We start from the raw sequence: 21,051 nt of genomic DNA on the forward strand, positions 1-21,051 counted from the left end.
TAAATGACTTAAATGTAAATGTAAATGTTTTGGTCAATAGAACACCTTCCCCATCCTTCTCTTATTAGTGAATTTCACACAGAGTAAGTTGCAAAGTAGGCTACTGATGGACTTTGAATACAAAACTTTATTGCTTATGTTCCTCTTTAAAACTAGATCCTGTAGCATTATTTCAACAAAGTTCAATGTAGGCTGCCTACTCACTCATTTGTTTGGAAAATGCAAATACTAAACATATGGATATAATCATACCTCTATTTAACTTCACCACTTGTGCTACTCTTCAGTAGGAAGCTTCAGACTGTCTAAATAGGTCAGTTATCACAGAAGTAGTCGTTTCTGCTATAAAGGGAAGTTTGTCCCTTACTTACCCATTTGAGGCACAGTGAAAAGAAGCAAAAAATATCTCACATCACCGGCAGACTTTAAATGCTCACCAATTACAACCGCAGTTTTCACACCTGTCGTTCGCTGCATGGTAACACTATCCCTTCCCTTTCGGTTAGCTCCTCTAAGTGGACAGCTCCGATCTTTGCAGCAGCGATTACCCCTGTTGCATACCAATCGCTATGACGTCTTTTATTTAGAATACTCAGAGACAAATGTAAGTTCATTGTAATGTAAGATGTTAAAAGTCAAACTCATGGTTACTGACATGACAAAATATGTTTAGGACAGGGTGAAATATATACATCACTAATAAATGAGTGGTGTAAGAAAACACAGCATTGTCTCCAGGTTTATTTTATCAACGTTATGATTAGGGGTCGGGGATAAGGACAGTGATGTAAGAGGTGGGTATATTCAGTCATTGAAAAAATAGCCATTGCAACCTGGTTAGTCAATTATGGAAAAGTTAATGCTTCCCAAATGTATTTCTCCTTTTTAGGTTTATACAATTTTATGTTTATTTCCTGGCACATGTACAAATGAGGTATATTATGAGGTAAAAGCACAATACAATACAATTAACACAAAGTGTACGACAACATGGGGTGCTCCTTCTTTCATCTGGTCTAGGTCCCTTCCAGTCAGGCTACATTCACTCGCTAATCCTGTAGAATCAGCAACGGCGCCGGTTCAATTAATTCCTTTATTTCTTAACGCTTCCGCATGGAATTATTACATTGTCTTAAAACCTTTGTTATCTTCAACCTCTGGTGGGAAGATAATCAAAGACTGGAGCTGATATAAGAGTTATCCATCTGTAACAGATAATGACTCATTACAATGAGATATTTTTTCCTTATCCCTGGGTAGAAGTCCTAGCAGGTGAGGGATTTGCTTTCACACAGGGTGGTGGATATTGATTGCTTCCAGGCCATTCAGAGTATGTGGTCTCATTCAATATGTCTGTTATGAAAAGCTTGAGGTTACAATGTGTATGAATTGTAATTGTGACCTTTGTACTTATAATGGTGACAGTGAATGCCAGTGTGTCCTGGGTGGCATGGTGCAATAATGCAAATGCCCAGCATGCCACAGGATAGGATTAAACCACATGGTCAGATATCCATGAGACATTGTCCATGTTTTGACTTGAGTGGACAAGGATTTACAGCTGTCAGTGTTTGTTCTTGTCCGTATTCCCTCTGTTTGGTTGTGACATCGGCCAAAACACCAACAGGAAAATGCTGCCTTGAATTCCACTAGAAATCTCCCTGTGGAAAAAAGCACAACTTTGAGTCTTCCATTCCAGCCATTACAATGAGCCTGTCCTCCTACAGCTCCTCCCACCAGCCTCCACTGGTTTTAAGATGGTCATACCAAGGATCATTTAGCTATTTGATTTAGAATTTTAGGACCCCTGTAGGTATAAAAAAAAGATGTACAAATTATTTGTTGAAACATTGAATTTGGCCTTACTGCTATTAGCCCATAGACACACATTAAATAACACATTCATACATGGAAAAACAGAAAGTAAAAAAAGTAAGTATGTTTTGAAGTGTTTGTCCTATATCTGAGATATAAGAAAGCTCAGGATTTTATATTTTTATCGTGGAATGACCCGTATACCTTTGATGTGGAAATGCCCTATTCACTTCTATACATTTTTACCTTCAGATGAGTCTTGTGAGGCTTGTGGGCGTCGTAGAGCACAACAATTGTGTTCGTGAACGTGAGAGTCTCAGCTTTCGATTTGGTTTTATAGGTCAAACCGTTTGGACGCTACAGACAGAAGTTGGCACATCTGCAGTACCAACTTCAGACGAGTCCCGTGAAGCTTGTGGGGGTCGTGGAGATAAACCATTGTGCTCGTGAGAGTCTCAGCTTTACATAGTGGGGTCATATTAGTGGTGTCATATTAGTTTCTAGCCTGTTACAGGATTTGTTTTTTCTCTCGATTTCATTTTCAATTTTGTGGTTGTTTCTCTTTGGGTGTGGTGTACTGATTAGAATCATCTTCGTTGGTCAGGATGTGTTGCACCTGTTGTCTTCGTTACATGCTGACCAGACCGCTCGGGCGCATGTTGATTTTGTCCACCCACACCAGACACGATCAGGACACGCTGGTTGAAATATCAAAACGAACTCTGAACCAACTACATTCATTTGGGGACAGGTCGAAAAGCATTAAACATTTATGTCAATTTAGCTAGCTAGCTTGCTGTTGCTAGCTAATTTGTCCTGTGATATAAACATTGGGTTGTTATTTTACCTGAAATGCACAAGGTCCTCTACTCTGACAATTAATCCACAGATAAAAGGGCAAACCGAGTTCATTTCTAGTAATCACTCCTCCTTCAGGCTTCTTCCTCTTCTTCTTTGGACATTATGTGGCGGTTGGCAACCAACTTTAAGGTGCATTACCACCACCAACTGGACTGGAGTGTGAACCTCAGTTCATCTTTCAATCACCCAAGTGGGTATATGCTCCTAAAAACCAATGATGAAATGGGAGTTGAGGGACTTGCAGCGCATCAAGTGTCACAAATAGAACCAAGTTCTATTTTAGCGCCTGGCTAGGCAGACGCTCATTGATGTGCGCGAGCAGTGTGGGTGCAATGATTGAAAAACATGTATATGTACATGTATTTTGCAACCCCCTCACGCGACACGAGCGGTGTGGTCAGCAAGTTAGTCAGAAGGTTTTTCACATGTGCTGGCACAGCTGATATTTAAGAGCTGTGGCCCAGTGCTTCAGGTGGAAAAAGAGATGTTGGAAGAGTTACACCTCTGTTTAGCTCTTCCGCTTTAGGTTGTGGAACAGAGCCTTTACCTTTGCTTTCCCGTGTTTGGGTTTGCACCACTTTTGTTCTCACTCCCTGTGTTTTTTCTTTTAGTTTGACTGATATCAGGCAAATCCAGAGGGTGTCCATGGTGGGGATCTTTTAAGAACCAACTGGAGTTGCTTGGGCAGCATTCAGTAGGCCCCCCATAGATGCCTTTCAGAACCCATGTTAAAACCCTGTCTGTTTCATTTTGGTTGTCAGTGGCTCATTTGTTAGTTCTCTTTTTCTGTTGAGCAACGATTTTTGGTTTCTTATTGGGGAACATAAAAAGCCCAAACTGTTAGGACTGCAGATGTTTTCATGATAAGACCAATTTTCGGGATGTCTCCTGGTCTGACAAACGCCACTGTAGCTCTGCCACCTTCCACTGCAGATGCAGAAGGCCAATATTGGCGGATGCGGAGGATTGAGACGCAGCCCATGCAAAAAACACATCTCAAGCTTAAACAGAGATTCTGATGGGGATTTAGTTGATGATGCTAATTAGATTTCCACGCGGGTGCGTACATAGACTCTAGGGGTTTCTAAAGTACAGTTGACAGTACGTACAGTTTTATTTTATCTGCAATTATTACATTGAGGCCTAAGGGTATTTGTTATTCACATTTTAATTTAAATAATGGATTTTAAATGATTTCATTAAAATATATAGTATGTGAAGAGCAATAAAAATGTTAGTCCATAATGACACATCGTTAATTAATTCAATCAGCCAATTCTGTTAATTCTACCACTACAGTATTCTGTTTAACCATTACAATAGACTGATTGACTAAGTTTGTGATATGCTGTACTGTCCAGCAGATGGGGCAATAAAATCATGAAGTACACTGTGTTCAAAACATTAGGAACACCTTCCTAATATTGAGTTGCACCACCTTTTGCCCTCAGAACAGCCTTAGTTCGTCGGGGCATGGACTCTACAAGGTGTCGAAAGCGTTCCACAGGGATGCTGGCCCACGTTGACTCCAATGCTTCCCACAGTTGTGTCAAGTTGGCTGGGTGTCCTTCGGTGGTGGACTATTCTTGATACTGATGAGCATGAAAAACCCAGCAGCGTTGCAGTAGGTGTGCCTGGCACCTACAAACCATACCCCGTTTAAAGGCACAAATCTTTTGTCTTACCTATTCTCCCTTTGAATGGCACACGTACACAATCCATGTCTCAAGGCTTAAAAATCCTACTTTAACCTCTCTCCTCCCCTTCATCTACAGTGCATTAGGAAAGTATTGAGACCCCTTGACTTTTTCCACATTTTGTTACGTTACAGCGTTATTCTAAAATGGATTAAATTGTTGTTTTTTCTCTCATCAATCTACAAACAATACCCCATAATGACAAAGCAATGTTTTTTTTGCAAATGTATTACAAATTAAAACTGAAATATCACATTTACATAAGTATTCAGACACTTTACTCAGTACTTTGTTGAAGCACCATTGGCAGCGATTACAGCCTCAAGTCTTCTTGGGTATGACACTACAAGCTTGGCACACCTGTATTTGTGGAGTTCCTACCATTCTTCTCTGCAGATCCTCTCAAGCTCTGTCAGGTTGTATGCGGAGCGTCGCTGCACAGCTATTTTCAGGTCTCACCAGAGATGTTCGACCGGGTTCAAGTCCGGGATCTGGCTGGGCCACTCAAGGACATTCAGAGACTTGTCCCGAAGCCACTCCTGCGTTGTCTTGGCTGTGTGCTTAGGGTCCTTAGGTTATCACCAAGGATCTCTCTGTACTTTGCTCCGTTAATCTTTCCCTCGATCCTGATTAGTCTCCCAGTCCCTGCCGCTGAAAAACATCACCACAGCAGGATGCAGCCACCGCCATGCTTCACTGTAGGGATGGTGCCAGGTTTCCTCAGGACGTGACACTTAGCATTCAGGCCAAAGAGTTCAATGTTGGTTTCATCAGACCAGAGAATGTTGTTTCTCATGGTCTGAGAGTCCTTTAGGTGCCTTTTGGCAAACTCCAAGCAGGCTGTCATGTGCCTTTTACTGAGGAGTGGCTTCCATCTGGACACTTTACCATAAAGGCCTGATTGGTGGAGTGCTGCAGAGATGGTTGTCCTTCTGGAAAGTTCTCCCATCTTCACAGAGGAACTCTGGAGCTCTGTCTGAGTGACCATCGGGTTCTTGGTCACCTCCCTGACGAAGGCCCTTCTCCCCCAATTGCTCAGTTTTGCCAGGCGGGTCTTGTTGGTTCCAAACTTCTTTCATTTAAGAATGATGGAGGCCACTGTGTTCTTGGGGACCTTCAATGCTGCATAAATGTTTTGGTACCCTTCCCCAGATCTGTGCCTCGACACATTTACATTTACATTTACGTCATTTAGCAGACGCTCTTATCCAGAGCGACTTACAAATAGGTGCATTCACCTTATAGCCAGTGGGATAACCACTTAACAATGTTTTTTTTTTTTTTGGGGGGTAAGGGGGGGTAGAAGGATTACTTTATCCTATCCCAGGTATTCCTTAAAGAGGTGGGGTTTCAAATGTCTCCGGAAGGTGGTGAGTGACTCCGCTGTCCTGGCGTCGTGAGGGAGCTTGTTCCACCATTGGGGTGCCAGAGCAGCGAACAGTTTTGACTGGGCTGAGTGGGAACTATGCTTCCGCAGAGGTAGGGAGCCAGCAGGCCAGAGGTGGATGAACGCAATGCCCTCGTTTGGGTGTAGGGACTGATCAGAGCCTGAAGGTACGGAGGTGCCGTTCCCCTCACAGCTCCGTAGGCAAGCACCATGGTCTTGTAGCAGATGCGAGCTTCAACTGGAAGCCAGTGGAGTGTGCGGAGGAGCGGGGTGACGTGAGAGAACTTGGGAAGGTTGAACATCAGACGGGCTGCGGCATTCTGGATGAGTTGTAGGGGTTTAATGGCACAGGCAGGGAGCCCAGCCAACAGCGAGTTGCAGTAATCCAGACGGGAGATGACAAGTGCCTGGATTAGGACCTGTGCCGCTTCCTGTGTAAGGCAGGGTCGTACTCTCCGAATGTTGTAGAGCATGAACCTACAGGATCGGGTCACCGCCTTGATGTTAGCGGAGAACGACAGGGTGTTGTACAGGGTCACGCCAAGGCTCTTCGCACACAATCCTGTCTCGGAGTACTACGGACAATTACTTCGACCTCATGGCTTGGTTTTTGCTCTGACATGCACTGTCAACTGTGGGACCTTACAGTGGGGAAAAAAAGTATTTAGTCAGCCACCAATTGTGCATGTTCTCCCACTTAAAAAGATGAGAGAGGCCTGTAATTTTCATCATAGGTACACGTCAACTATGACAGACAAAATGAGGAAAAAAAATCCAGAAAATCACATTGTAGGATTTTTAATGAATTTATTGGCATATGATGGTGGAAAATAAGTATTTGGTCAATAACAAAAGTTTCTCAATACTTTGTTATATACACTTTGTTGGCAATGACACAGGTCAAACGTTTTCTGTAAGTCTTCACAAGGTTTTCACACACTGTTTCTGGTATTTTGGCCCATTCCTCCATGCAGATCTCCTCTAGAGCGGTGATGTTTTGAGGCTGTCGCTGGGCAACACGGACTTTCAACTCCCTCCAAAGATTTTCTATGGGGTTGAGATCTGGAGACTGGCTAGGCCACTCCAGGACCTTGAAATGCTTCTTACGAAGCCACTCCTTCGTTGCCCGGGCGGTGTGTTTGGGATCATTGTCATGCTGAAAGACTCAGCCACGTTTCATCTTCAATGCCCTTGCTGATGGAAGGAGGTTTTCACTCAAAATCTCACGATACATGGCCCCATTCATTCTTTCCTTTACACGGATCAGTCGTCCTGGTCCCTTTGCAGAAAAACAGCCCCAAAGCATGATGTTTCCACCCCCATGCTTCACAGTAGGTATGGTGTTCTTTGGATGCAACTCAGCATTCTTTGTCCTCCAAACATGACGAGTTGAGTTTTTACCAAAAAGTTATATTTTGGTTTCATCTGACCATATGACATTCTCCCAATCCTCTTCTGGATCATCCAAATGCACTTCAGACGGGCCTGGACATGTACTGGCTTAAGCAGGGGGGACACGTCTTGCACTGCAGGATTTGAGTCCCTGGCGGCGTAGTGTGTTACTGATGGTAGGCTTTGTTACTTTGGTCCCAGCTCTCTGCAGGTCATTCACTAGGTCCCCCCGTGTGGTTCTGGGATTTTTGCTCACCGTTCTTGTGATCATTTTGACCCCACGGGGTGAGATCTTGCATGGAGCCCCAGATCGAGGGAGATTATCAGTGGTCTTGTATGTCTTCCATTTCCTAATAATTGGTCCCACAGTTGATTTCTTCAAACCAAGCTGCTTACCTATTGCAGATTCAGTCTTCCCAGCCTGGTGCAGGTCTACAATTTTGTTTCTGGTGTCCTTTGACAGCTCTTTGGTCTTGGCCATAGTGGAGTTTGGAGTGTGACTGTTTGAGGTTGTGGACAGGTGTCTTTATACTGATAACAAGTTCAAACAGGTGCCAGTAATACAGGTAACGAGTGGAGGACAGAGGAGCCTCTTAAAGAAGTTGTTACAGGTCTGTGAGAGCCAGAAATCTTGCTTGTTTGTAGGTGACCAAATACTTATTTTCCACCATAATTTGCAAATAAATTCATTAAAAATCCTACAATGTGATTTTCTGGATTTTTTTCCTCAATTTGTCTGTCATAGTTGACGTGTACCTATGATGAAAATTACAGGCCTCTCTCATGTTTTTTAAGTGGGAGAACTTGCACAATTGGTGGCTGACTAAATACTTTTTTTCTCCACTGTATATAGACACGTGTGTGCCTTTCCAAATCATGTCCAATCAATTGAATGTACCACAGGTGGACTCCAATCAAGTTGTAGAAACGGCTCAAGGTTGATCAATGGAAACAGGATGCACCTGAGCTCAATTTCGAGTCTCATAGCAAAGGGTCTGAATACTTATGTAAATAAGGTATTTCTTATTTGTATTTTTATTAAACTTGCAAACATTTCTAAAATCCTGTTTTCGCTTTGTCATTATGGGGTATTGTGTGTAGAAAAATGTGGAAAATGTCAAGGGGTCTGAATACTCTCCGAATGCACTTTACACTTATTGAAGTGGAATTAACAGGTGGTATCAATAAGGGATCATAGACTGACCAGGTGAAAGCTATGTCATTGAAAGAGCAAGTGTTCCTAATGTTTTGTACATTCAGTGTATATTGAGACTGCCACAAACTCACCACTTAAAAAGTTATAGATGATTGGATTTGCAGCACTGTTGGCATATATCAGCCAATTTGAGAATGTGAACCAGGCGTACACAGTCTCTCTGCTGTTTGTGTTCTTAATCGTCTCAAGCGCTCTGCAATGACAAGGTAACATCAGTGAGACCTCATCATTAATGACACCAGGCTGTTAAATGAAGTGTGTTGAAACTGTAAATGGAGCTATAGCTTATTGATGTTTGCAAGTGTACATACATTTACTAGATGGAGAGGGGGAACAAATATTAGATTTCAGCCAAATTTAAATTCTACCTAATTCTTTGAATAACTAGAAAGTAATATGCATCCTGAGAGTCAGACATCAAACATATGTTTACTTATCGCGTTGACATAGATTAGAACATATCTGATCTAGGTATGCTAATTTAATGTTTACAGATTAGTTCTCAGTATGTGATCACCTTTTTCTGTAAACACAATGTTTACCAGGGACTGCTGTGAATGACAACTGTTATTTGAGTCAAATGACTCCTCTCCAAACCCAGAGTAAACTCCTGACTCATTGAAACCTCTATGATGAATCCTACTTGTAATGGCTATTGATCCTGAAGACAGACAGACAGAGCACCTGTTACGGATACAGGTATCCTGTATGTGTTTTTGTGTTTTTCCTCTCCTTCTGTCCTAATCACAGGTGTCCCATGTGTTCCTGATTGGAGGTCGTTGGTGTGTCTCACCTGTCAGACACCAGTTCATCTGCTGATTGCTGAGGTGGACCAAGCAGTGGCCACTTCTCCTGATTGCACCACCTATTTCTGGTTTTCATACCTAATCACATCACACATCCTCTTGCTTTAAAAGCCAGTCAGTTGTGTTTTCTGACAGATACTCTTTTTCTTTGTGAGTATGAATACTGTGGTGTCTTGTTTTTTTGTGTACTCACTCATTTGCTGTTTACGCCATATGGTAACTATGTTGTTTGTTGGTTCCTGGGAAAAGGGGATTTTTAGCATACATTACCCGTAGGAAAACCTGAGCGGACCACCCACTGTATTTTTGTATGGTTAGCAGTAGCTTAGCGGTTCTTGAGGCAGGCAAGATCAGCTTAGTTTTTTTTGTTGACTTTATTGTTTCATTCCTTGGGTCCTGTTCAGCCCCTTTTCCCCAAACCTTTACCGTGTGTATATAATAAACATTTTTGTGTTTGACGGTAGCTTTTTGGTTGTCGGCGTATTTTTGTTCTCACTGTTCCATGGCAATATTCTAATTCGCATGAGTTATGTTACAGGTCTCTTTTCCATCCACAGGGTTCGTAACATAATGTGGGGGTTCGTCTGGGATCTCTCATTGATACCAATGCCACTCATGCAAATTGGTTTAGTGTCTGGTTCAGTGTTGAGCTTGGCAGCTGTGACTAGCTGGTTTCGTGTACAGTATTTGTCGGCTCGTGTTGCTAGCTTAAGATGGCTACTTTTGATTTGGATGCCTTTTTGAATAACCCTACGTGGGAGGTTTTTTGATAATTGCCGTAGAGTGGATCTACAGGCTTTGGCTGCCCACTTTTCTATACCCATAGCGAGGGTTTTAGTTAAAGCGGAAGTTAGGAAAGTGGTGTTAGAGGTATTATTGAACGAGCGAGTGCTTGAGTTACCGCCGCCTGAGCCTGCAGCTCCTGTAGGGGATGTGGCTGCTGCTCCTGTAAGCCCGTCAGTGTCTGAGGACGAGGGCGAGGCTAAGGCTCCAGCCACATTGCCCCGTTTTGACCCAGAGGATAGCTTGTGTGCTACCTCTGGTAAGGTGGTGCGGTCTGACCAACAGCCCAGGGAAGGGGAGAAGTATGTGGAACTTCTTGCTGATGCAAAACAGTTACCAGTCACTCGTGAGCAGCTGATTGCTAACCAAAAGGTTGAAATTTGCCTGGCTAAACGTTTCTCTAGTGTTGTCTCAGAGGAGGAGCTAAAGAAGAAAAACATGGCATACTTCATTGATGGTAATCTCCTCATGCGTAAATGGACATCCCATGTTGACGCTGGCGGAGATTGGAATGCTGTTTACCAAATAGTGATTCCTACAGCCTTTCGACAAAATGTTTTATCCCTCGCTCATGATCACCAGTGGTCCAGACATCTAGGAGTCACCAAGACTTATGATCGGATTTTGCGACATTTCTTTTGGCCTGGTTTAAAACAAGATGTGGCTCAGTTCTGTCGGACATGCCACACCTGTCAAGTAACTGGGAAACCGAACCAGGTTATTCCTCCCGCTCCTCTTTGTCCCATACCTGTCATAGGTGAACCATTCGAACATGTGATTGTTGATTGTGTTGGACCATTACCGAAGATAAAAAGTTGGTAACCAGTTTCTGTTGACAGTTATGTGTGTGGCCACCAGATACCCAGAGGCCATTCCTCTGCGAAGGATTACTGCTCCGGTGGTGAGTAAAGCTTTGATCAAATTCTTCTCAACTTTTGGGTTACCTAAGGTGGTACAAACTGATTAAGGTACGAATTTCCTTTCTAAGCTTTTCAAACAGGTGTTAAAATCCTTGTCAGTTACACACTGTGTGTCAAGCGCATATCACCCAGAGTCTCAGGGTGCGCTTGAACGTTGGCATCAGACACTGAAGTCTATGCTCTGTAAATATTGTTTGGAATCTGAGAAGGATTGGGATGAAGGAGTTCCTCTAGTTTTTTTTGCTGTCCGTGAGACGGTACAGGAATCCCTAGGGTTCAGCCCAGCTGAACTGATGTTTGGACACACAATGAGAGGACCTATGAAAGTCCTTAAGGATCAGTTTTTATCACAAGAGTTGTGTGTGAAAGAAAATGTGTTGGACTATATTAGTCACTTTTGTGAGCGCCTACATGGTGCCTGTGCTCTGGCAAAGGAAGCGCTGTCTTCCTCACAGAGATGTGTGAAACAGCACTATGACAACCAGGCTGATTCTCGTTCGCTGCAGCCGGGTGACCAAGTTCTTGTATTATTGCCTGTGCCAGGAGCGTCATTGTCAGCACGTTTCTCTGGTCCTTATGTAATTGAAAAGAAACTAAGTGACACTGATTATGTGATACAGACTCCCGATAGAAAACACCAATCTCGTGTGTGCCACATTAACATGTTGAAGACATACCATACCAGACCCATCACCTAGATAGACAGTCCAGAGAAACTGGCCGAGACGGCTGTCTCTATTGCTGCTGCGGCTGTAGTGGGAGGTCATGTTAATGATGTGGACGGAGATGGTTTGGAGTTGCGCAATACTCAGCAGCAGTGTGCTAGATTGACCAATTCAGAGATGCTGCTGTCTCTCCCGTCAAGCCTGATTCATTGGACGGACAGACAGATGATATTGTGAGGCTATTACAGCTTTCCATGTCTTTTTAATGATGTTCCTACACGCACAAATGTGTTAGAACATGACATTAATGTTGGAAACGCTGCACCTATCAAGCAACATGCTAATCGTGTCAACGTCTCTAAAAGAAAGATAATGAGGGATGAGGTCGGATATTTGCTGGAGAATAACCTGGCTATGCCAAGTTCAAGTCCTTGGAGTTCTCCGTGCATTCTGGTTCCCAAACTGATGGGACATCCAGGTTATGTACGGACTATCGAAATGTAAATTCTGTCACAGTGCCCGACTCGTTCCCTTTACCCAGACTGGATGACTGTATTGACACTGTGGGTGCTGTTGACACTGTGGGTGCTGCTACTTATGTAACCAAACTAGATCTTCTAAAAGGTTACTGGCAGGTGCCGTTAGCCTCCGACATCTCTGCCTTTGTGACCCCAGACCACTTCCTACAATATGCTGTCATGGCATTTGGGATGAGGAACGCACCAGCCACTTTCCAACGCCTGGTTAACACAGTATTGGCTGGAGTTCCTAATTGTAGTGCCTACCTTGTTGATCTGGTAATTTATTCAACTGAGTGGTCAGATCATGTTAACCCTCTAAGGGTAGTGTGTGAACGTCTAGCAGCCGCTTCTCTAACCCTGAACTTAGCAAAGTGCGAGTTTGGGAAGGCCACTGTTACTTATCTCGGCCATGGTCAGGTGCGCCCTGTTGATTCCAAAGTCTCGGCTATAACTGCATTTCCCACACCTACCACCAGAAGAGAGCTACGCCGCTTTTTAGGGATGGTTGGCTACTACTGTAGTTTCTGTAAAAATGTCTCTGCGGTAGTTGCTCCATTTACGGATTCGCTCAGTCCTGCGAGAAAATGTGTATGGTCTGCGGATTGTCATACTGCTTTCAACACTGCTAAAACACTCTTGTTCTTGCTGCTCCAGATTTTGAACGGCTGTTTAAACTTGAGGTAGATGCCTGTGCCAGAGGTGCTGGTGCTGTTCTACTGCAGCCAGACCAGAGTGGAGTGGACCATCTTGTCTGTTGTTTTTTGCGGAAATTTAACAAATGTCAAACTAACTATTCAACCATTGAACAAGAAGCTCTAGCTTTGTTAGCTCTGCAGTACTTCGAAGTCTGCTGGTTCCAGTGCACTACCAGTGATAGTGTATACTGACCATAACCCCTTAATTTTTCTCCACCGTATGTACAACCAGAACCAACGCCTTATGCGTTGGGCACTTGTTGTGCAAAATTATAATTTGGAGATCCGCCACAAAAAGGGTTCGGATAATGTGATGGCAGATGCTTTGTCTCGTGTTTAGAGATATAGGATTTATTTTCTATCCCTGAGGATGTTTTTGCTCTTTGAATTTGTTTTGTGTATTGTGATAGTACTTGAATCGCAAACCATTGTGGTTGGGAGTGTTACGGATACAGGTATCCTGTATGTGTTTTTGTGTTTTTCCTCTCCTTCTGTCCTAATCACAGGTGTCCCTTGTGTTCCTGATTGGAGGTCGTTGGTGTGTCTCACCTGTCAGTCACCAGTTCATCTGCTGATTGCTGAGGTGGACCAAGCAGTAGCCACTTCTCCTGATTGCACCACCTGCTTTCTGGTTTTCATACCTAATCACATCGCACATCCTCTTGCTTTAAAAGCCAGTCAGTTGTGTTTTCTGACACTCTTTTTGTTTGTGAGTATGGATACTGTGGTGTCTTGTTTTTTGTGTACTCACTCATTTGCTGTTTACACTGTTTGTTTGTTCCTGGGAATAGGGGATTTTTAGCAAGTCGCCCTTGGGCATACATTACCCGTAGGAAAACCTTGTCTAAAAACACTAGTTAGACCTGAGCGGACCACCCACTGTATTTTGTATGGTTAGCGGTTCTTGAGGCAGGCAAGCTCAGCTTAGTTTTTTTTGTTGACTTTGTTTCATTCCTTGGGTCCTGCTCAGCCCCTTTTCCCCAAACCTTTACCGTGTGTTTATAATAAACATTTTTGTGTTTGACGGTAGCTTTTTGGTTGTCGGTGTATTTTTGTTCTCACTGTTCCATGGCAATATTCTAATTCGCATGAGTTATGTTACGGGTCTCTTTTCTATCCACCCTAGCCTTTTAAAGCCACAGGGTTTGTAACAGCCCCCAAAGATGCTGTTTGTTACCTTTTCATGATGTTGAGGACGCTGATGGGCAGGTAGCAGATGACAAAGAGCACCACCATCAGCATGCGGGCGGTCTTCCTGCGGGCCAGAACCTGTTTGATCTCAGCGGACACTGCTGGTCCGGACCCTGACTGACTCCCCAGGTCCTGGTGGATAAGCGGAGCCCTGAAGAGATCTTCACTTCCTCTGCAGCACAGATGACACCCCAGGGATCTGTTTACAGAACACACAACCCACAGCACATCAGACTGTGTTCATTGAAGAGCTTTTGGTTGACAGACAAAGCATTCAAAACGCTCAATGGAATGGATCTGAACATTGGGGTTCATGATCTGAGAATGCATTGTCAAATAACTACAAGGATAATGGACACTGATAACTTGGTGACTGCATGATCAAGAAATACATTTGGAGAATCAACAAACAAATAGCCATATTGCCAAAAAACAGTGCAAATGTTGTCTGATATTGTTCACAAACATGAATTTACATACATACCTGTTGACACCACAGCTTATGACATATTTGGATGTTTGCCAGAACCATAAGACAGAGCGGCGCAAAGTATGTGGCAATGAAGAAACATAAATGAGAACCTGTTCTCAACTGGCTTACCTGGTTAAATAAAGGTGAAATAAAAAAATAAAATAAACACCTTGGGGTAGACATCAGCTGTTGAGAGAACAAAATATGACTTATAAATGATTGTGACATAGATGTAGACAGCTGGATAGGGAGGCTTTACTGTAGGAATCGTGGTGGTAATTTGTAAAATGCAAAGGGGAAACAAACATCAAATCACCTTTATTTAACCAGGTAAGCCAGTTGAGAACAAGTTCTCATTTACAACTGCGACCTGGCCAAGATAAAGCAAAGCAGTGCGATAAAAACACAGAGTTACATATGGGGTAAACAAAACAAAGTCAAAAATACAACAGAAAATATATATACAGTGTGTGCGAATGTAGTAAGTTATGGAGGTAAGGCAATAAATAAATAGGCCATAGTGCAAAAATAGTTACAATTTCGTAATTAACACTGGAATGATAGATGTGCAATAGATTATGTGCAAATAGAGATACTGGGGTGCAAATTAGCAAAATAAATAACAATATGGGGATGAGGTAGTTGGGTGGGCTAATTTCAGTCCCCTGTAGCTCAGTTGGTAGAGCATGGTGCTTGCAACGCCAGGGTTGTGGGTTCGTTTCCCACGGGGGGGCAGTATGAAAATGAAAATGTATGCACTCACTAACTGTAAGTCGCTCTGGATAAAGCATCTGCTAAATGACTAAAATGTAAATGTAATGTGCTTCACAGAAAAAGACTAAAAAACTATTAAAAGAAAAACAGAAATATTTACTACACAATGTCTACATTTATGTACATATCTATCAGTAACATGCATGAGCTTGTAGTTACTGCATGAATCTAAAATGAGTGGCAAGACAGAACTGTGTATCAGAGCCTGTCAAAGGAAATGATGAGATTGTGCTGAAATATGGTTCCTATAGGCCCTTTTCACGATGACGTCATCTAACTTCCGCCTTTCCGCGTAGCAGGTTAACTTCACTTCCGTTCGCCCGTAACCTGAGACTTCTCTTCTGAGGTACGTTTAAGTTAAATTAGTAAAGTTAAGAGTAATAATGTTTACGTATATGCAATGGTTTGTAACTTGCTAACGTTATTGTTAATTCATAATTGTTCACTGCCTTAGTTACTTAAAAGTGGGCTAACGTTAGCTAACAACAACTTAGTACCAGATACCGATAACGTTAAAAGGTAGCGTTACATTGCTGCCTGGCTGTAATGTAACAAGTTTACTTAGCTAGCTATCTAACCCTTTGTTAGGCAGTTAGTTTATTCATGAATGTATAGTAACTCACCTATTCAAATACTGTTGTGCATGATAGCTAGATAAATATTGATTCCTGGTCAAAGCTGAATGTTAATTTAGCTGTTTCTTTTCTCCCGGTGTCTGTATCGCAACAGTATCCCATCCAACACCGAAGCATGGCACAATCTTCGAGAAGATGCTATTGCAGTGTACCATTTTGTTCAAACAACAAACAGAAATTCCCGTATCTTCCCGTAAAAATCTCCTCAGCTCAGCAGGGAGGACACTCTTAAGACCCAGGCCATCGCCCGGCTGAGGATTTTAGTCGAGAGGGCCATACGGAGGGTGAAGGAGTACCATATCTGGGATGGGCTTGTTCCTCTTTCCACAGTGGGTTCAGTGAATCAGCTGTGGGCCATCTGCTGCCTCATGTCGAACTATCAGGGACCTCTTGACATTAAAGGAGACAAACCAGTCTGATGTTTTTGTCAACTGGAAGTTGTATATTTCCTGAGTAAGCTAGATGGGCTGTAAATAGAAGTACTTTTATATTACTGTATTGTATGTACAAAAAAATGTAAATATGAATTAACTTTGTTGGTAATTTAATTGATCTAATGTTATACTGTATGTTTTTGTTAAGGGTAATAACTTTTTCATAGCTATTAATGAACCTAATGTGATATATTGTAAAAATATCCAACTATTAACCATGTTATGTGCTTATGTGTCATGGCACTGATGGAACTATTAAATATATGTTTGCAAGCAACTGCTTCCAATCCTTTTTGATTTTGGTAAGAGCATTTACAACATCGCAATCCTTTTCAAAATTTGTATTTCAATACATAGATATACAACACAATTAAGTTCATTTGCAGTTAAAGAAAAACATGTCGACATTTACATCACAATCCTTTTCAAAATGTGTGTTTCAGTACATAGGAGATATACAGTATATGACAAGTTAATTTGCAGTTAAAGAAAAAAATGTCAAAGGTTCACCTTCCACATTTACCTTAACACTATTTACACATAAAATTCTGCCTTATGTTTTATAACTTAAGAAGACATCCATGTAGATGTTATAATAGAAATGATCAAGCTTCTGTCGCATTGAGTGGATAATCTCCTCATCCCTAAAGATTCTCTCAACTGTGAAGTCAGTGCGGGTATCTGTAATGAAGTCACACCACTGAAGTCCGCTTAAGGCGAGTTGGCCTTGAACCTGATAGTAGTATTTGTGGCTCTTCTTAAGGCAGGCCTGGCCTTTAACTGTGATCAGGTGTTTAACTTGGGTAACATTTTCAACATCGCAACTCTTAACCTCAGCAAGACCAAATGGTGGTGCTTCTGTTGGGCAGAAGACTTTAGCATCCGGGCTGGCTGCAAGGTGAGGTGAATCAGGGTGGATGATGACCCCGCATTGTTTCAGAGAGACATCACAAAAATCAGAATATTGCCTCAGTATCTCAGGTTCCAGATCCAACCCTCTTCTCATAGCAGCTGTCTGAGGAGTTCCTCTCAGAATGCGGGTTGCCAAAGCCTTGGCAGACAACTCCCCACGAACATGGCATATTTCACGGAATCTGCTGGCTGTCAGTCGGGGTTTGCGTACCTGGCTCCACAGCTGGCATTCTGACTGCATTCTTGTTTCTGCTTCAATAGCAGCAGACATCTCCTCTGACACAATCAGGCTGTCCAAATGACATTGTTGTATGTAGTTGGGCTCAAAATCAATGGGAAATTTAAAGTTGTAACCTTCAATAGGCAACTGAGGAAACTCACTGGCACCAGGGTGTTTAATAATATCTCTACTTAATTCTAGAGGGCACTGGTAAGAAAGCACAGACCCAAATGGCACAGGGCCAAATTTAGAGTCCACCAAATTAAGGCCCTCAAGCCCGTGCAGCAATTTGCAAATCCCTGGTTGTGGACGGATGTCTTTCAGTTTCTCAGCACTGGCCATGACGTGAGGATCCGGAATAGGCCCTGGCATGAAAGTGAGATATGTCAAGTTTAGATTTCATTAAATGCCACCTTATCTTTTCACTAAAAAGACAACCACACTCATCCAGTCTCGTACATGCTTCTAATACAAATAAAAAAATATCCACTGAAAGTCTATATAAAAAGTAACAAATAATAATCACTTTTATGTTTGTATTATTTTAGAAATGCACTAAAGTCTTTGTGCTCTAGTACAGGCGGGGGCTCATTCAGACTCACCATCATAGGCTCGGTACAGTGTGCACTTCACACCAGCTCTGACACTTGTTTTTTTCTTAGCCGCTGGTTTACACACCGCCATATCATTGGTGGCCTCTGGTACAATTCCCTGTGATATAATAATGATGAACAATACATTGTCAAAAGTCAATACAAACTGCAAAGTTCTGCATCAGTGTAACAAATAATGTCTGACCTGTGTCCTAGGCCGGTGCCAGGTCTGCAGTGCGCTGGTGCATGACAGAGGCAATGGCACTGTCTTAAAGCCCATGGTAACATAGTGAGCACTTTGAAAAGAAGTGCTACTATGTGATTACATAGTGCTTTCCCAGCAGAGCAGGAACATGACATGTGATTGAGTACCACAGGAACCTCTGCAGAGTCTAGTGTAACCTGTTCATAGAGACATAACAATTAGTGCTGTACTTACAAAACATTTTTTCTGCGTTTCATTATAAACTACTGTACACAATTTTCAAAACCCAATTTCTTTTTTAATTAAGAAAAATTGGCTGTTCTGAAACCTTTGACAAGTAGTGCCAACACTTATCGAAAATTTGAACATTTTGAGTTATCACAGAATCTTTCCCAGTCTTTATTGCCGTCAACAACCCACATCGGTTTGTTAGAATTTCGTTGTGTATTAAGTTTAATGATACAAAATCAGAGCTCAGACTGAGAAACAAACTGATCCACAGTGGAACATTGTGGAATCATTCTTATTAAATCTGCAACCGCAGCAAAACACAACAAAAGAAAACTTATCTATCTTAACCTATCTTATCATAATGTTAGAGAACTGTTTATCTGAGAAACCTGAAGCCGATGAGCCTCCTCATTTTTCTTCATGGACCTGTAACATCGCCCTCTCACTGTCACCTCACCGTTAACTACACTTGAGACTGTTTCAATACAGTGATTGGGAGAAAGGGCGCAGCATTAGCCATTAATACATTACTGACTCTTATCTTACGGTCGATACAAACAGCAGTAATATTAAAAAGAGGCTGCAAAACAGAAACTCGTCAGCTCATAACCTTCGCTAGCATAGGGCTAATTTAAGCTAAATAAAGATAAACACGTACCTTCATAATCAAACAGGTAACCTTCAACGAAGAACTTGTAGCCTTTATCAAGCTTCGATCTTGAAGTAAGGGACCACTTGTCAGCAAGTCGTTCTACGTCGTTAAGTCGTATTGGTGGCAGATGTGAAAGGGACTGGGTGAACTCCATAATGATGTGCTACTAGCTAAGCGTTCCTAAGCGACACCGGATGTAAACATAACCTGCATCGCGGCAGAACGGAAGTTGTCTGACGTCACGTGAAAAGGGCCTATTACAGAAAGGTTCAGCGGAACAAAGATTACATTCTACACTTTAAGAAATAACAATTGAATCATTGACAGGAATGAACTGCAAAGCAGGAATACTGTAACTTTAGACCACAGGTGTCAAACTCATTCCACGGAGGGCCGAGCATCTGCATGTTTTCACTCCTCCCTTGTACTTGATTGATCAATTAAGGTCACTGATTAGTTAGGAACTCCCCTCACCTGGTTGTAGGTCTTAATTGGGCACATTGAAAGGAAATAATCAAATCAAATCAAGCTTTATTTATACAGCACATTTCAGACATGAAATGCAACACAATGTGCTTCACAATGAAAATAAAAAACGAAATATTTAATAACAAAAATGAAATGAGTTTGACACATTGCTGGCAATATAACTGTCCCCATATAGCAGGGGTGTCCAACTCATTCCATGGAGGGCCTAATGTCTGCTGGTTTTTGTTTTTTCCTTTCAATTAAGACCTAGACAACCAGGTGAGGGGAGTTCCTTACTAACTAGTGACCTTAATTCATCAACCAATTCCAAGGGAGGAGCTAAAACTGGCAGACACTCGGCCCTTCATGGAATGAGTTTGACAAGTGCCATATGGCAAAAAATATATATGTTTTGCTCAATCTGATTGGGTTGGCCTGGCAGGGCCTGGCTCCCCAGTGGGTGGGCCTGTGTCCACCCAGGGCCACCCATGCCTACGCCCCTGCTTTGAAGTTGACAGAGTTTACATGAGGACACATTCCTGCAAAGGTTTTCCACCCTAAAATGAATTTGAGAGATTAAGTATTTTAAACTCATTCAATCGATAGCCTTGACACATTAATTTCTCTTCTATCTAAACAATTTTGCTGCCAGTAGTTGAAAGGTTTTCTGTGTGAGAGTATTTGTCTGTAGCAATCAGACAGGCAATGTTAATCTCTCAATACCACAAGGATGACTCAAGTGAAGTTTAGTCTAGTGCTGTAGATTGGTTATCTTTGAATGCAGCAGGTAAAGTCATTACTTAATGTATTGAGTTTATGTACCAATTCATCATCACTGGGGCTGAGCTCCCTGCCATCCAGGACCTCTATACCAGGTGGTGTCAGAGGAAGGCCCTACAAAGACTCCAGCCACACAAGTCATAGACTGTTTTCTCTGCTACCGCATGGCAAGCCCAATGCACCAAGTCTGGAACCAACAGGACCCTGAACAGCTTCTACCCCCAAGCAATAACACTGCAAAATGGTTAGTTAATTAGTTAACCAAATAGCTACCCGGACTATCTGCATTGATCCTTTTTGCACTAACTTTACTGACACATCACATACGCTGCTGCTACTGTTTATTATGTATCCTGTTGCCTAGTCACTTTATGCCTAGTTATATGTATATATCTACCTCAATTACCTCGTACACCTGCACATCGACTCGGTACCCCATGTTATCATTACTTGTGTATTTATTACTATGAGTTATTACTTTTCTATTATTTCTCTATTCTCTTTTTCTCTGCCTTGTTGGGAAGGGCCCGTAAGCATTTCACTGTTAGTCTACACCTGTTGTTTACGAAGACTGTGACGAATACAATTTAATTGTATTTTATTCTGGGGTCAATTTGACTAATGGTTCATGTTATTTTCAGCGTTACTTTGAATGCAGGAATTTTTTTTATCTCAAAACCGTTAAAGACTAATGTAATGAATCTGAATACAAAATCTGGAGTGAAT

The 21,051-nt window shown here is 42.2% G+C and overlaps 1 pseudogene; it reads right to left on the reverse strand.

Moving 5' to 3' along the window:
• Positions 1–1,492: 1,492 nt before the first annotated feature.
• LOC121567910 overlaps positions 1,493–21,051 on the reverse strand; it is a 34,770-nt pseudogene continuing 15,211 nt past the window's right edge.

Source organism: Coregonus clupeaformis, chromosome 1 (assembly GCF_020615455.1).
Source record: "Coregonus clupeaformis isolate EN_2021a chromosome 1, ASM2061545v1, whole genome shotgun sequence".
Classification (NCBI taxonomy): Eukaryota; Metazoa; Chordata; class Actinopteri; order Salmoniformes; family Salmonidae; genus Coregonus; species Coregonus clupeaformis.